Source organism: Bidens hawaiensis, unplaced genomic scaffold, assembly GCF_021521415.1.
Source record: "Bidens hawaiensis isolate Kalapana, Puna unplaced genomic scaffold, B.hawaiensis_p1.1 tig00041696_1, whole genome shotgun sequence".
Taxonomy (NCBI): Eukaryota; Viridiplantae; Streptophyta; class Magnoliopsida; order Asterales; family Asteraceae; genus Bidens; species Bidens hawaiensis.
Window position 1 is genome coordinate 66,907 of NW_027497382.1, and position 17,544 is coordinate 84,450.

The 17,544-nt window shown below is 33.9% G+C and overlaps 1 long non-coding RNA gene across 1 annotated transcript; it reads left to right on the top strand.

Annotated features, from left to right (window-relative positions):
* The first annotated feature begins 1,625 nt into the window (after positions 1–1,625).
* Positions 1,626–3,241, top strand: LOC143593113 (uncharacterized). The gene is made up of 3 exons (XR_013146044.1): positions 1,626–1,760; positions 2,608–2,753; positions 3,190–3,241. It is a non-coding gene; the product is annotated as an uncharacterized LOC143593113 (long non-coding RNA).
* Positions 3,242–17,544: the final 14,303 nt, after the last annotated feature.

Below are 17,544 nucleotides of genomic sequence, written 5' to 3' on the forward strand. Positions count from 1 at the left end.
TTGTTCTATTGTTCATGATTCATAACTAGTTAATTTGGTCTTTTAACTTGAATTGTTTTGCAAGTAAATTGAAGATTGAGTTGTGCTTGATTGATATTGATTCCTGAATGAGTTTAATTATGTTTTGGTTGAGTTTTATGATGTTTAAATTAAGTGTTTGCTGCTGTCCAAAAATCATGTTAGGCTAAACTTGTTAGTTCTACCTAGGTTAGATGAATATTGTTAGGTTTTAGTGAGTAATATGGATTGTTGATCATCATGACTTGAATTGTTAATGAAACTTTGGTTTAATATTGAATTAGGTTGTGTTTAGTGGCTGTGATTTGATTAATTATACTCATATATCCCTTGCTTTGATTGATTGAATCGGTTTTGGTTGATTTTAGCTTGTTTTAACTCTTTACTTTGTGTTTAAAGATTTTTTGCGGGAAGTACAACCGTAGCGTTTAAGTGGGTATGTTAATTGAATAGATTCAGCGGGTAGGCACCTTCTTAAAGACCAAGAGGTGATAGGAAGTAATCTCGTCTCATAGCTTTTACTTGTTAAGATTAGGATCGCGCGAGAGCGGGTTCGGTTCTTGTCGGATTTGGGTTTGTGAGCGATTAGTTGATCTAGTTTAAGTTAAACTAAATGGTTCCTCTATCCTTGGTTGCGTAGTATTCGTCTCCATTAGGGTAGTGTGTCAGTGATTCCGAGAGGAGAGTCGGCATTAGAACACTTTAACAACTCGTTTCCCGGTTTTGTTCTTAAAATCCATTAAGTGTAAGTTAGAGTTTGTTAGTGACACCGAGAGGTGATCTAGCTTTCTTGAGTGAGCCTTAGTTGTGTCATCCTTAGAAACCGGTGTCGTGAGATTCTTCAATCCATTATCTTATTATACCTTCAATATGATTCTTACCTAGTGTAACATCACGAAAATATCGGGTCAAGAATACCAAATTTAAAAAGATAAAGGACCAAAAATGACAAGTATTAAACATAAAAATCAAAAAATAAAAATTTTGTCTCGAGGCCTGATCGCGATACGCGACGGCCATAGACCAAAAGTCATCGCGTATCGCGATGACGAGGTCTGACACGGTAACACGTGTCCTGCAACGTGTCACCACGTGGCATAAAACCATGACAATGTGACACGCGTCATGCCACGTGTCACAACGTGGCATAAAGCCATGACACTGTGACACGTGTCATGCCACGTGTCACAATGTGGCATAAAGCTCGCCACGTGTCACCACGTGGCACCGCGTCAGCCACTTGGCGCCACGTGGCAAACCTACCCGTGACTCACAATAGCTACGTCGCGATACGCGACAGCTATGTCTGGGCCCATCGCGTATCGTGACGAGTCTCCTGGCCAGCTTATAAATAGAGGACTCCAACTTCATTTTCACACACACATTCTCTCACTAACATCTCTCTAAAAATACCTCGATAAATGTGTACCAACCTCCTCGTTTTCCGTGACCATAAAACCCCGACATCTTACCTCATAATCCGTACAAATAAACCAACGATACCCCGACATACCAACATTCCGCCTCAAATACGTGTTGACTCGAGACGACCCGACATTCCGCCTCGAAGTACGTGCCGACCCGAGACGACCCGACGACCCGCCCCGAAGTGCATGCCGATGAGATTTGAAGACCGGCATGCCTCGATTTGCGCGCCAAGGAAGTGTTGATCAAGATTCTCGATATACGTACAAGAGTCGAAGTGCTGCCCGTGAGTTTAGAAAATAATAAAGCCAAACAAGGTAGGCATAATGCCCGAATAAAATATTAATAAAATAATAAAGGCTTAGACCCTAGTCAAGGGTATAGTCAATACCTCGAAAATATACAAAAGAAAATAAAGCAAAGAAATTATATAAAAAGAAAAATAAAAGTATTAATTCTTTATTATGAAGTATGATTATTTTTTAAATAGATTTTAAATAATAATAAAAAGAAACACAATAAATAAATTAATGAAATGATCTTTTTTAATAAATAAAGATAAAAGTATTATTTAAATATATTTTAAATAGCAATAAAGTAAATGAAAATATATATATTGTTTATATTAATCATATAAACTAAATGATATATATATATATATGTATGTATATGTTTTGGAAAACGTCGATTCTAGAAAAGAAAACATGACGGACTAAAGGTCCGAATATGAGAATAAAGAATATATGATTTGAACTATAGGTTCAAACATATTATAAAAGAAAAGGAAAGGATAAAGTAGAAGATGGTTATAGTTGATAATATTATTTATTATTTAAGTTATTATTCTTAAGTAATAAGAGAAGAAAATGATACATTTGTTATGAAAAAGAAACGTAGAGTTTAAGAAAAAGAAAAACAAGTTAAACTAGAGGATTATCTTGTAAAAGAAAAGAAAAGTAAATAAGTTAAAAGAAAGAGTTTTTAACTTGAAAAAGAAAAGAAAGAAATAACATTTTAAACTAAAGGTTTAAAATAAAGAAAAGATGTTTCTAAACTAAAGGTTCATAAAGAAATTAAAATCGAGGTAAAGATTTTACAAAAGAGACTAGAGGTCTTAAGCCGGATTGTATATCCGACTAACAAAAAGTTATACTCGTACTATAGGTACGAGATAACAAAGAAGAGGGAAAGACCCTCGGACAGTGTATTGAAGCTGATCCAAAAGAAAAGGCTATACTGGTACTATATGTGCGAGATAGCAACGGGAAAGACCCTCGGACGGTGTATTGAAGCCGATCCAAATCGAAAAGGTGAATACGCCCTAACTTTTACAAACTTGTTTTCAAACGAGTCAAACGTATTAAATGAAAAGGTTACATGAAACTAAGTGTCTCTAAAACATTTATAAACAAGAGTATAAACACTGGCCTCAGGCTATCGTGTACGTTTGTCTGGATTCTTACATATGTGATGGGCACATCACACCTGGTCACAATTACGCTCACCTGCGGGGAGTATGACCATGTGTATACGTATAGGCACTCAACTAGTCGAACGCTGCGGTGTTTGCTGGGGGAACCGAGTGTAAAGACTTAACTTTATGAAATGTGTTGTTTTAACTTGCTTATTCCTAAGCCACGATGGGCCGAGGCCTACGTAGTCTTGAAGGGTGATCAAGTAAAGAAAATATTTTTAGCGTCAGCGTGTTCACCAGCATATCGCTGACGTATTTTTTTTACATTTCAGGAAATTAAAGTATCAAGAATTAGAGCCATTCATGAAGTGGATGTTCGCAAGGTGGAGATGGATTATTATTGAAAGAATGTAAACAATATGCTTTGTAAAAATCAAACGAGGTTTATAAATAAAACACTCGGGAATTATTATCCGATACACTTTCTAAATAAACTAAATAATCTTTTATAAATAAATGTTTACAATTAAATAGTCATTTCAAAAATATATTATTATAAATTAAAAGACTTCCTCGAGAAGCTTTCTCAAACAAAGGAAATTATATTTTATTAATAATGGTTTCAAAAGTATATGAATAGTTATAAAAGTCTTCCGCTAAAAACAAACTCTGATATATTTATAAAACCGGTACCAACTGTTGGTCACATGCCCAGGCCATAAGTCGGGATGTGACAGGTTGGTATCAGAGCCATCGATCTTAAAGAATTAGGTATTATACCTAGGTTTTGATCAAGTGATAGATAAAAATTTTATTTTAATATTTTATAAGTTTAGTTTAAATACTTAAATTAACAATATCAAAATTTAAATGTTATATATATATATATACACACTATATTAAAATACATATAGGAAGGGAAAACTTGTCATTTAACAAAAACTCTTAATTTTAAGTGTGTTCAAACATATATGCATATCATACAATGCATATCATACAACAGCTCAAAGTATAATTGATGATCATGTACTTGAAAATTTGAGTTCCCCCTCAAACCCCACTGAGCGAATCTCATAAAAAGGTAAAAGGTTATACACCCAATCTTCTATCTCTCTTTCTCTCACCTACTCAAAACCATCACCCATTCACACACTAATTCTTCTCTCCCAAGAACCCTAGCCACCATCTCAATCCAGTAGTCTTCCATACCCACGTATGATACCAAAATCTCAATGAATTCATGATTTTTTTTAGTTTTCCATGATTGAAGATGCAAAAACATGTTTTCCATCATTACTTGTATCTATCTATCTATCTAACAAACTAACAACCAATTCCATGTTTTTTTTACATATTATTTATTAAGTTTAATATATATTTTTTTGGTTATTTGTAGCTCTGGAACAACTACTCTTTCATCATCTGGGATCATATTACCTAATTGTTTTGATGTTGGTTCATTGGTTATAATAGTTGCATCAATAATTGAACCATTTCTTGCATCAAAACACAGGGATATTATTAACATCTCTTCTCAGGTTACAATTCACTTTATTACTTTGTTATTATGCTATAGAGTTAGTTATTACTGGTGTGTAACTATGTTTTTTTTTCTTATAAGATTGACCAGGTCAAACCCGAGTTGATACCTGGTGCACAGTTGATATAATGGCAGAGGTGAAACTAATCACTTTCCTTTTTATTTTATTTAGTCTAGGCAGTTAATAACTTAATATCGGTGATGTATCGGTCCCCAAGTAAAATATCGGTCAGAATATTGGTACCGAGATATTGACCTATATTTTGGATGCCTTGGTTGATGTGGACTCCGAGGAAGATTTGATGGCTTACGATTAAACCATGTTTCAAATATTGACACTTTTGAGTATTGACTTTCGATATTACTATTAATAATTATATATATATGTATGTTTTTATACATGTACGTATATAAATTCGGCATGATATTAAAACTACCGATATCCCAACGCAATAACCGATATCTCAATATTTGTCCTTGACCGATATTCGATTTTTTTCCCGCATTAACTGCATAGTTATTTAGTTACAAGTTATGTTTTATCGTGGTAACGTCAAACAGGTAAAACAAGATAACGGGTTGAATGAGTGAGTGGGTACCGAGATTCGTCTAACGTATATTTAGTTTATAAAACCTCCCAAATCATTTTATTTGATAACAGGTTTATTTTTTTTTTATCAAGGTAACCCAAACTAACCGCTCGGTTTGCAAAAGTTTAAAACTTTTTACCCCTTTTTGGCGGAACCCATTTGACCCGTTACCCTACGGCCCATCTTGACCCATTTACCACCTCTATTTATTTCATTTTTGTTTATTCTTGCAGGGGAATGTTACAAAGTCTGAAAGTGAAACTCATCACTGGCTTCCTGCTGAACTTATGGCTTTGGTATATACATTTTGCTTCTACTGCATTTTTTTCTAATAAATTACTTGTTGGTGCTAAATTACTGCTAATAAAATATGCACTCTGTGACTTAAAGATCAAAGTGAAATTACAAAAAGTCCAGGTGTGATATGAATGCTCAAAAGTTAGGATGTAATATACCCTTCCTCATGAAAATTGTATCAATTTTTGGGTTTACTGATATGATCCCACGTTCAAGTCTTCATGCTATGCAATACCCCTTGGTCAACCCACGTTCAATATGCAACTTCTTGTTTTAATTAGTTTCCTTTTAATATTTTACTAGTTTGTTTATTTTGATGTTAGTGGGTAGTTTCTTATTAGTCCATGTTCTCAATAGTTATTACACTTGCATGTTTATCTCTTCAAGTTTGTAAGCCTATATAAGGCATTATTGTTATGTTTAATAATAAGAAGAATATTGAAGTAAATTACATGTCTTGTTCCTTATCTTATTTCTTTGGAGTCTAACCCGCTCAAAGGGTCACTATCTTGGGAGATTAGCCATCTCGAATCCGGCTTCTATCAAATGGTGCTTTCATTCTCGAACCCATTTGATAGAGCCGATTCGAGATGGCTAATCTCCCAAGATAGTTAATCCGTTGAGTGGATCAAACTCCAAAGAAATAAAAGAAAGAACAAGATATTTTACTTCATAATTTTCTACTTCTTAATATCATAATTGAAATGCCTTTTATAGGCTACAAAACAAACTAACATGAATGAGAAATGGGAACGTGGATACTACGCTTAATTAATTATAACTTGAAACATGGAAAGTGAAATGTGAATGAAGGTCATGGGAGTGAACGTGGTTAAATGTCTACATGGACATGAAGGTCACAACATGTGCACGTATCAATACTCCCGCCCTAAAAATGGCCTTGTCCTCAAGGATGGTATGAAATCCCATGGAGGTCGCCATTCGACTCTTCCAACGGCATTCGGAGCGGTGTCAATCGGACGCCACGGCGGCTGCCACTTGTGTCTTCCGGCTGCATTTTGTTCCACGGAATTCAATGTAGAAACTCGGGTGGTAACGAGACTGTTATGGTTTTGACTTTTGGTGGAACCATTTGCGTGTTTGGGAACTGGTTTGGGTGAGGTGGTTGATGTCCGTTTTGGGTCTGGATTTAAGACAGTGGCATGGGCAGAATGTATGGGTTTTTGGAAGGTTTGTAAGGTAGGTGCTGATATGAACGGAGTGACTGGTATTGTTTTCGGTGGTGGGTCAAACGCTTCCAATGACGGTTTCAGTTTAGTAAGGGACTTGGCTAATGATAATAAGAGTTTGGTTTGTTCAAAGTGAGCAGCTTGGGCGTCGGCAAAAGCAGTGACGAGGGTATTCAAGGCGGAGGAAAACTCCTTCATAGCAACAGATTGTTCCAAGATGGCATCGGCAAGGGCAGTTATGGTTTGTTTAAGAGGTTTTGGTTCATGGTAGGAAGGCATAGGGTTCAAGAATGAAAGCACCATTTGATAGAGCCGATTCGAGATGGATAATCTCCCAAGATAGTTAATCCGTTGAGTGGATCAAACTCCAAAGAAATAAAAGGAAGAACAAGATATTTTACTTCATAATTTTCTACTTCTTAATATCATAATTGAAATGCCTTTTATAGGCTACAAAACAAACTAACATGAATGAGAAATGGGAACGTGGATACTACGGTTAATTAATTATAACTTGAAACATGGAAAGTGAAATGTGCATGAAGGTCATGGGAGTGAACGTGGTTAAATGTCTACATGGACATGAAGGCCACAACATGTGCACGTATCTTAAATATGTAAGATGAAAAGAAAACATGCCAAAGTCTTCCAAAGTGTATACGGAACTCATATCTTTCTAAATCATTTTGTTAAGATAATTATTTACCATTGGAATATTATATCTTTTGTAATCATATTTGTATAAGAAAGTTTTAAAAAATGCGAACTTTTTGGATTATGACAAATAAAGATCGACATCCGTGCTTCGTCTGCGGCTCTCCAATCTTTAATGGGTGCTTCATCTGGATCGTTGGATCATGGCTGGGAAGTTGGTTGGACTCTGTCTTTTTACAATGATGGTCATCAACCATATTTTGATTCTACACAAAGGAGGTAAACATTCCACCAATTCTCGAATAGTATAGTTCTTTCAATCATACTTAAATATATCTATTTAGTTGCAGGCCTGTCAATTAGGCACTTGTCTAAAACACATTAAGACATGTTAATAAAAAAAAGTATGTTGTGTGATTTTAAAAAAAAAATTGAAATTAGTATGCTAGGCTCCATCATTTCTCCTTATTGTAACATGAAACGTACAACTGTTTTATAGCCTTGACATATAAAGTAGTTAAACGAGTTGTATTCATGTTTGATACTTGTGTTAAGCGCGTCGTTTCTAACGCGTTAAACATAACAAGACCCGAGTTGACATCCCTATTTAGTTGTAGGAATACTTATATTTTAAGTGATTATTTCAGGCTTCACGGTCTACATTCAAAAGTCAACTTGAACCGATTGAACCGAGCCTAACTGGAAAACTGACAACTCGAGTTGCTATACTAAAACTTTCGTCTAGAAGCTTTGAGGTATTTCTTCTGTTTTTGTATGCCTTAAGTTTTGTGTGTAAAGAAACAATGATATCAATCAAGAGCCCATTAAATCTGGTTTTGCTGCTTTTTATTTGTTTTTGTTTCAGTTGCATAATTCACAGGAATGAGTGGAAAATAATTTTGTGTAGGATCTGCCAAATTTGAACACATTACCCTAAAATAAACGGAGCGATCTTCTTTTAGCGATGGGTGCTCCATTTGGTGTATTGTCTCCTACTCACTTCTTTAACAGGTAATGTGGATTATCAAGTTTATGCTCATTTTTGTTGTTTTTATCCTTAAATAAAAGCACAGCTTATTATTTCCAATCAAAATCCTTCTTTTTGAACAACATACTTGTAGGCATGTAAACGATCCAAACGCTTAGTGAAACATTTGTGAACTGTTCGCGGGAAGTTCGTTTAGTTAATAAACGTACGAACATGGACACATGCCCTGTTAGTGCATTTATGTTTGTGAATGTTTACTTACGTGCGTTCATTTTTGTTCATTAGTTTAGGTTTGTTCGTTTACATTCATTTGAATATTCATTTAAATTTCTAGGCCTGCTACAATTTAGTCCATTTATGAGATTGATATATCACCCATTACCTTTTAGTCTAATTTATTAATAAGCTTTTTACCAAATCACTACTTTTCTAAAAACAAATCACCCAGTTTTCTGACTTTTAGGGCCTGCGACGGAGTTGCTAAGAGGGCCTTCGTCGCTACCAGGCCTTCTTAAGATCGACGGTGATGGCAGAAGTTAGGGTTCCGACAGTGGAACTGACTTTCCGGCGACTAAATTCACCGAAAGTCATTCTGGTTTGACAAATCAGGTAAAAAATTATACCTACATTTGAGCTTTCTGTAAATCGATACGTATTTTGACCTGATCTTTAACTTTGTGTTTTTTTTTTACCAACCTAGGGTTTAGGTCACAATACGGTCGGCAAGATGGGGTCTGTGACTATTTTGATGGTGCATATCAGACGGCGGAGACTTTAAGGGTTCATATTGATTTCTTGAGGTAATGTCTTTATGTACAACTTTTGATTCAGTTTATGTTTTCATTTGTATTTTTTTAATTTTTGTACATGTTTTTCTAAATCTAAGCATTTGTACCCTAACTGCTGACGTTTAAGACATTTGGGGTTCTTTCCCTTTTGAAGATCGATGATGCCAGGGAGGGTTAGTGTCTTAGACTTTTCGGCAACCAAGATACGACGACAATCGTTCTTGTTCGACTAATCAGGTAAATTCCTATACCCAGGTTCGAGCTTGTTTAAATTCGTATACGTATTTGATTTCACTGCTCACTAAGTAAGGATTGCACCATAATTTGTTTTAGGAAGCGATTGCAGGCTCATTGTTTCACTCCTGTATGGTTTTTATTAAACGTCGTTTCAATCAAATAAATGTGAAAAGCCAAAGACAACAAAGAAGAAGATGGTATGATCTTTTAACTTTTGTTAGGATTTTGTTTCTGTTTCTGTTTTTGCACTGGTCTCGAGACTATATATATATTTTTTTATCTAATTAAGTTTCAAATTTAATTTAATATTGCAATATTTATATTACTGTTGTTATCGATTAAGTGTTATTCAACTTTACTGATCTTCAGTTGGATATGAATTTCGGTGATTTGTGATAACTGATAAAGATTGAATTATTAGCAGGTGACTGACAAAAGTGTCGGGTCGGAACGGGTCTGGGTCGAAATGGGTTTGGGTCAAAACAGGTCAAATAAAAAAGGGTCGTTTTGGGCTGGGCTGGGTTGGGTTGGGTCAGGGTAGAAACATGTCAAATTAAAAAAAGGGTCGTTTTGGGTCAGGTGACATCGGTTTAGGGTCAAAACGGGTCAAATTAAAAAAAGGTTGTTTTGGGTCGGGTGGCAACGGGTTAGGATCGAAACGGGTCAACTTGATAAAAGGTCGTTTTGTGTTGGGTGGCAACGGGTTAGGGTCGAAACAGGTCAAATTGAAAAAGGGTTGCTTTGGGTTGGGTCGAAACAGGTTCGAGTTGGAACGGAATCGATAGGTCATGAAAATTGTTTTTTGCTTGGTTGTGTTTGTGAGCTGGAAATGTCTGTAATTGATGTTGCGTTATTTAATTTGAAGTATTTTAATTAATTAATATAATATTCTGATTAGGTTTGATTTCTCCTAAATTTATGTTGGTGTTATTATTAATATATTATTATTATTATTATTTATTATTAAATTTTAAATAATAATAAAACACCAGATTTGGTGAAGCCTGTAAATATGTCATTCTTGTAGGATTGGAATATTGGATTCCCTTGAAATTATTTTATGCCTTCACTTTCTGTCATTTTTTATTTTAAAAAGCTTTTTGTTATTTTTTTCCTTTTTCACTTTTTTACTTTATTAATTTTTCCAGAATTTGAATTCTGACCATTGTTTTCTAGCCTGTTGGTGTTATGTCTTGATCTGTAACCTTCTTCAAAAGTAAATAGTTATTGAAAATGATAATTCTAATAAGCTTTTAGCTGGTACTAAGGTTTCTGAATGCCCTGTATCAGCAAAAAGGTCCCCATTTCTATCAAGATTCCAACATTATCATTTTTTGTTTGATTTTATTATTTGTTTATTTTGTGTAAATATACAGTCAATATGAGTTGACTGTGGAAGAAGAAGTCATCGGATAAGGCGGGGTCTGAGAAAACATAATCTGTTATTGTAACCGCTTCGGTTGGTTCACAAGGTGACAAGGTTCGTTCATTTACCTTTCTATATATGAAAAGTATATTTAGGTATGTATGAGCTTCAGTTTAATGACCAAAAAATTTCAGGTCTAACGGGTCGGCTTTGGGTCAACCTGTGAATATGCGAGTTGTGTTCGGGTTCGTTTCAAATTTTTGGGTTCATGTCTGGTTGGCCCCGCCAACCTGCAAACACAGCCCGTTCACTTTGTCGGGTTCATGTCAAACTCTTTTGCATGCTAAATAAAGATTTGAATGAAGTTAAGGATCTGGAATTTGATTTTGTTCATGATTTTATGTGGGATTGGCAAGATGAAGACTACAGTTTGCAAACAAGTACGATTCGGTTCAGCATACGATTGTTTATCGTTTCTCTCTCATTAACATGATCAACATATGATAGTTTTTTTTTAAATATTAATCTGTTAAAATGGTTGTAAGCAGATGTTTCTAATAGCCTATGGAACAATGTAACCGAGAATCAAGATGATCTTTCGTGCATGTTTAACGAAACGACTCCAGCAAAGGCCTTAGAGGAGTTGGAAATGGTAGCATTTTAACTTTTTTGTTCTAACATAGGTATAAACTTGTGACATTAATAATTTAATACAAGGAATAAAAAATGCAGATAACATATAAATGAGTTGGGCTAAATGTTTGAGTCAAGTTCGGAACAGATTACACGTGTTGTTTAGTTCATCATTTAATTTGGGGTTGAACGAAACTTTATTTCGGGTTGCAGTTTGTTTATTTTATATCTTCATCTTGATATAAATTGTGTAACATTTTGAGTTCAAGGAATATATTATGTTTTTAAGCGTAGAATGGTTTGTTTATTGGACATGGCTTATGTTTACTTAATCTGTTAAATGGTTCGATGCTTTACAAGTGTATACAACTATACATCAATAGTTGTTTACTTGCACATTCAACTTCATTTTAGCCTAGGCTAATGTGATCTTATTAAATATGCATTTGGTAAATAATCAGGATTATGTACCTACTAGTATATATATATATATATAAAAATTGTTAAGGATAAGATATAACGAATACGGATAAGAACATTTTTACATCTAAATTATAATGTGTAAATAGTCATTTGACTAAAAGAACAAGGCAACTTCCGATAGAAAAGGAAGAAGAAAATACGAAATTAGCTTTACTCCAAAATTTACTATATGAATAGTAAAGGGGTTATAGCAAACAAAAAAAAAGGAAATGTTTGAAAACAGTAAAGGAAAAATACTTGAAACAGGATCAAGTAAATCAATTAATAGATATAAAGAAATAAAGATCCACATTCATGATGAATAAGTAAAAGGAATTATAAAGGATAAAAACAATTGATTCATCTAATTGGTAACCCCTGATTTTTCTAAAACCAATTCGTAATAGAAAATCTTGCACAATACAAGATAGATTTTGATTCCTTTAAGTATTAAACCTATCTATGGATTATTGTAACATGTCAAAAGAAGGGGATATAGAAGGAAACCCTTCCAAAGAAGTTAATAGTGAGAGGAACGTTAAAAATAAAGAAATGACTGACCAATTGATAGACATAATTCGGGAGATGATTAATGAAGCTATGGCTCCGGTAATGAAAAGAAAATGCTTAATGACCCTAGACAATTATAAAAAAAATAAAAAAAAATAAATCGAGCTTAATTCTTCAAAAGAAAGTTGTAACCAAATTAGTCATAAGAACAAATTAAGGAATAAGAAGAAACCTAAACCTCAACCGGAAAAATGTTTTTAAGAGTTATAAAGCCTATGAACCTAAGAAATTCCGTAGAAACAAAAATACCGTATCCACCTTGAAATGGCTTAAAGAACTAAAGTCAATATTGAGCAATATTGCTTGCACAAGTGAACAAATCATTTGGTGTTCTTCGAAAATGTTCAAACATAAAGCTCTTGAGTGTGGAGTATATTTATTCAAGATATAGGAAATGAAGTGATGTACAATTTAAGTTAGAATAAATTTAAAAGATCTTATTTTACAGAAATTTTGCCCAATTAATAAAATCAAACAAGATCAAATCCTGCCGTGGGATTAGAAGGTCGTTAATAACAATCTCAAGGAATACAATGCTAAAATTATTACAATATTGTCAAGTAACTCCGCGATTAGATAATTTGGAGTTTGAAAAAATATATATCTGGGCTACCAAAAGGGACAAAAAGAATAAGTAAAATTACATGTACCACAAATAACCTCCGAAGTTATGATGGTAGCCAAAAGTGTAATAAAAACCGAAAGAAAAAGAGATTAATAAAACAAAAGAAGTGAAGAAAAGTAAGGAAGGAAAATGATCGCTTAAATTCACCAGACCCATATGTGAAAACTGTGGAAAAAATGCATCATGGAAAAATGCTAAACAAAATAATCATGTGCACTTTCTGTAAGAGAAAATGACATTACAAGAACGAATATACGGAAAATCAAACAAGTAAGAGCAAAGATGAACGTTGAAACACTTACGACAAATATATGAAGATGTCAAAGACAATCAAACAAAAACAAGAATAGGTCAAAAGAATGTTAACTTTTGTAAATACCTATTAGTCTTAGTTAAATCTTGTAACCCGTTTTGCAAACTCGTTATAAACAAGAGATTTTGTAACAATGAATGGATAATTAACTCCCTAATATGTATAAAGAAAATATTAGCATATAAATCGTGTCTATACACAAGAATGCTTATATGTAAAGGAAAAGAAATAGTAAAATTTTCAAAATACAAGAAAGTATGTTAATAAATCATCATCTATAGAAAGATGAACTAAAATGAATGATGAATTAAACAAAGCATGTTTATTCAAAGAAAATCAATTATCCGAACTTTAAACGTTCAAGAGAAATAAACGGAAAGAATCTGTCAAAATTATGAATCAAGGAATTACGTAAAACAAGTATGAAAATCTTGAAAGCTATCAAGAATGAGTAAGCTAAAAAGGATAGAATGTCATGAAGATTCTGCAAAAGAAATTCGATAGATTGAATCCGAGAAATATCTAGTTAATATTTAGAATACTGAAGGTAAGGTAAATAATTGAACACAATTGGGCACTGTGTTTAGCGATTTTACAGTTACTTACGACATTCTAAATTATAAACTTACTATCCAAAGGCATAGAATTAACAAAAGAGATATACTACAACACTAGGAAATATTAGTGAAAAGTCAAACAAGATAACTATAGAAGGAGGTTATCTATTCCTTATCAAATCACGGAAATATAGTTACAAAGAAGATTGCATAATTATTAAAAGAATAAATATAAAACAAGATGGTACAGAATTAGAACATCTACTTAAGATAGTAGATCCAAATAATTGCTAAAGACAAAACCATTAAGTTTGAAGATTTTATTACCCAAAAACGAAAAAAAGAAATATGGAGAATTAGAATATTGGAGTTTTAGAAGTTTAAAACTCTAAGTAAACATACACAAAGCAAAAGTAAGAAAAACCTCAAGAGTAAGTAATTAACAAAAATCAAATCTCTGTAGAGAAATGTTATGATACAATCAATTTGTTAAAATTAAGAGAGATGACGAAATCCTTATACTCGAAAACCAAAATTTGATACCAATAATGGAAAGTTATACGAGACGATAATAAAAAAAGCTCATGAGTACAAAATACACTCAAAAAATGATAAAACATACCACAAACCTTAAATCGAATTATTAGTAGAAGAACATGAACAAGATATCACTTCATACGTAATGAAAGATCAAATTCATTTACAAGTCAAAATCGAGCACAAGAAAACTTTAGATTACTTTAAACAACCCAAACTCCCCATGTAGAAATAAGTAAAGATAATCATGAACTGTATTACGAAACTTCCCAAGAATTCTGCCAAAACAATACAAGATAGGTTATTGTTGATAGACTAACAAAGTTTGCCCGAATTTCTCCCAATGAACGATTCGTACTCGATGGATAGATTAGCATGAAATTATGTAAACAAAATCGTGTTCCTACACGGTGTGCCACTATTCATAATCTCTAATAAAGACAATCTAATTACGTCCCATTTATGAGATACTTTCCAACAAATGTTAAGAACTCGATTGAACTTTAGCATTGTCTATCATCCCCCAAATAGATGGGCAAAATGAAAAGACTAATCTAAACATACAAGGTTATACTCCGCGCAAGTATAAAAGATTTAAGTGGAAGTTGGATAATTATATTCCCTAATAGAATTCTCGAATAATAATTACCATGCAAAACATTTGAGCCACACCTTATGATACGTTATATGAACATAAAAGCCAAACACACGTGTATTGGTCTGAAACAAGGGATAATCGAATATCTAGACCCGAAATTGTCCACGAATGTAGGACCATTCATAATATTCGAGCAGATCAGTACTATTGCACACCATCTTCGACTACCCAAAGAAACAAAAGGGATATACGATGTATTCCACATCTTTAATCTACGTAAATATCTAGCCAAAGAAACCTTTATCAATGTAATTAAAAGAAGTAGAAATAAACAAAAATCTAAAATTCTTATAACGACAAAATTCAAATCAAAGATTCGAAAACAAAGAAAGAAAAAGAAACGAACGTTTAGATAAGTTGAAGTAAAAAGGGACTCACGACAAGGCTCCGAGTATATTTGGAAACTCGAATCCGAAATGAAAAAGAAATACCCCTACTCGTTCTAGAAAGAAGCAATCTCGAGGACGAGATTATTTCAAGGTGCGGAGGATGTAACATCACAAAAATATCGGGTCAAGAATACCAAATTCAAAAATACAAAGGACCAAAAATGACAAGTTTTAAACATAAAAATCAAAAAATGAAAATTCTGTCTCGAGGCCTGATCGCGATACACGACGGCCATAGACCAAACGTCATCGTGTATCGCGATGACGAGGTCTGACACGGTGACACGTGTCCTGCCACGTGTCACCACGTGGCATAAAGCCATGACAATGTGACACTTGTCATGCCACGTGTCACAACGTGGCATAAAGCCATGACACAGTGACACGTGTCATGCCATGTGTCACAATGTGGCATAAAGCTGCCACGTGGCGCCACGTGGCAAATCTACCCGTGACTCACAATAGCTACGTCGCGATACGCGACGGCTATGTCTGGGCCCATCGTGTATCGCAACGAATCTACTGGCCAGCTTATAAACAGAGGACTCCAACTTCGTTTCTCACACACCATTTTCACACACTTTCTCTCTCTAACATCTCTCTAAAAATACCTCGATAAATGTGTACCGACCACCTCGTTTTCCGTGACCATAAAACCCCGACATCTTACCTCGTAATCCGTACCAATAAACCAACGATACCCCGACATACCAACATTCCGCATCAAAATACGTGTCGACCCGAGACGAACCGACATTCCGCCTCAAAGTACGTGCCGACCCGAGACGACCTGACGTTCCGCCTCGAAGTACGTGCCAACCCGAGACGACCCGACGACCCGTCCCGAAGTGCATGCCGATGAGATTTGAAAACCGGAGTGCCTCGATTTGCGCCCCAAGGAGGTGTTGATCAAGATTCTCGATATACGTACAAGCGTCGAAGTGCTGTCCGTGAGTTTAGAAAATAATAAAGCCAAACAAGCAAGGCATAATGCTCGAATAAAATATTAATAAAATAATAAAGACTTAAACCTTAGTCAATGGTATTGTCAATACCTCGAAAATATACAAAAGAAAATAAAGCAAATAAATTATATAAAAAGAAAGATAAATGTATTAATTCTTTATAATGAAGTATGATTATTATTTAAATAGGTTTTAAATAATAATAAAAAGAAAAAGAATAAAGAAATTAATGAAATGATCTTTTTTAATAAATAAAGATAAAAGCATTATTTAAAGATATTTTAAATAATAATAAAGTAAATGAAAATATATATATATTGTTTATATTAATCATAAAAACTAAATGATATATATATATGTGTGTGTGTGTGTGTGTATGTTTTGGAAAACGTCGATTCTAGAAAAGAAAGCATGACGGACTAAAGGTCCGAATACGAGAATAAAGAATATATGAGTTGAACTATAGGTTCAAACATATTATAAAAGAAAAGGAAAGGATAAAGTAGAAGATGGTTATAGTTGATAATATTATTTATTATTTAAGTTATTATTCTTAAGTAATAAGAGAAGAAAATGATACATTTGTTATGAAAAAGAAACGTAGAGTTTAAGAAAAAGAAAAACAAGTTAAACTAGAGGATTATCTTGTAAAAGAAAAGAAAAGTAAATAAGTTAAAAGAAAGAGTTTTTAACTTGAAAAAGAAAAGAAAGAAATAACATTTTAAACTAAAGGTTTAAAATAAAGAAAAGATGTTTCTAAACTAAAGGTTCATAAAGAAATTAAAATCGAGGTAAAGATTTTACAAAAGAGACTAGAGGTCTTAAGCCGGATTGTATATCCGACTAACAAAAAGTTATACTCGTACTATAGGTACGAGATAACAAAGAAGAGGGAAAGACCCTCGGACAGTGTATTGAAGCTGATCCAAAAGAAAAGGCTATACTGGTACTATAGGTGCGAGATAGCAACGGGAAAGACCCTCGGACGGTGTATTGAAGCCGATCCAAATCGAAAAGGTGAATACGCCCTAACTTTTACAAACTTGTTTTCAAACGAGTCAAACGTATTAAATGAAAAGGTTACATGAAACTAAGTGTCTCTAAAACATTTATAAACAAGAGTATAAACACTGGCCTCAGGCTATCGTGTACGTTTGTCTGGATTCTTACATATGTGATGGGCACATCACACCTGGTCACAATTACGCTCGCCTACGGGGAGTTTGACCTTGTTTATACGTATTGGCACTCAACTAGTCGAACGATGCGGTGTTTGCTGGGGGAACCGAGTGTAGATACTTAACTTTATGAATTGTGTTGTTTTAACT